Consider the following 947-nt stretch of genomic DNA (forward strand, 5'->3'; position numbering starts at 1 on the left):
TGTATGTAAGTGTACCAGGATGAGGGCCTGACCTTCTGTCTGTGTATGTGTGTGTACGTGTATCAGTATGTAGGTGTGACCTGCTGTCTGTGTGTGTGTATGTAAGTGTACCAGGATGAGCGTCTGACCTTCTATCTGTGTGTGTGTATGTAAATGTATCAGTATATGGGTCTGACCTGCTGTCTGTGTATGTGTGTATGTAAGTGTATCAGTATGAGCGTCTGACCTGCTGTCTGTGTGTGTGTGTATGTAAGTATATCAGTATGAGCGTCTGACCTTCTGTCTGTGTGTGTGTATGTAAGTGTATCAGTATGAGGGTCTGACCTTCTGTCTGTGTGTGTGTGTATGTAAGTGTACCAGGATGAGGGCCTGACCTGCTGTCTGTGTATGTGTGTATGTAAGTGTATCAGTATATGGGTCTGACCTGCTGTCTGTGTATGTGTATGTAAGTCTATCAGTATGTGGGTCTGACCTGCTGTCTGTGTATGTGTGTATGTAAGTGTATCAGTATATGGGTGTGACCTGCTGTCTGTGTGTGTGTATGTAAGTGTATCAGTATGTGGGTCTGACCTGCTGTCTGTGTATGTGTATGTAAGTGTATCACTATGAGGGTGTGACCTGCTGTGTGTGTGTGTGTGTATGTAAGTGTATCAGTATGAGGGTGTGACCTGCTGTCTGTGTGTGTGTATGTAAGTGTATCAGTATGTGGGTGTGACCTGCTGTCTGTGTGTGTGTAAGTGTATCAGTATGTGGGTCTGACCTGCTGTCTGTGTGTGTGTGTGTGTAAGTGTATCAGTATGTGGGTCTGACCTGCTGTCTGTGTGTGAGTATGTAAGTGTATCAGTATGTAGGTGTGACCTGCTGTCTGTGTGTGTGTATGTAAGTGTATCAGTATGTGGGTCTGACCTGCTGTCTGTGTATGTGTATGTAAGTGTATCAGTATGTGG

The 947-nt window shown here is 44.9% G+C and overlaps 1 protein-coding gene across 1 annotated transcript in view; it reads left to right on the plus strand.

Annotated features, from left to right (window-relative positions):
* Positions 1 to 947, plus strand: part of LOC102822913 (cytosolic acyl coenzyme A thioester hydrolase-like) — a gene marked incomplete at its 3' end in the record, with an annotated part of 77,375 nt that overhangs the window by 75,575 nt on the left and 853 nt on the right. The window lies entirely within an intron of this gene.

The sequence above is a fragment of the Chrysochloris asiatica genome, unplaced genomic scaffold (genome assembly GCF_000296735.1).
Source record: "Chrysochloris asiatica unplaced genomic scaffold, ChrAsi1.0 scaffold00223, whole genome shotgun sequence".
NCBI classification, from domain to species: Eukaryota; Metazoa; Chordata; class Mammalia; order Afrosoricida; family Chrysochloridae; genus Chrysochloris; species Chrysochloris asiatica.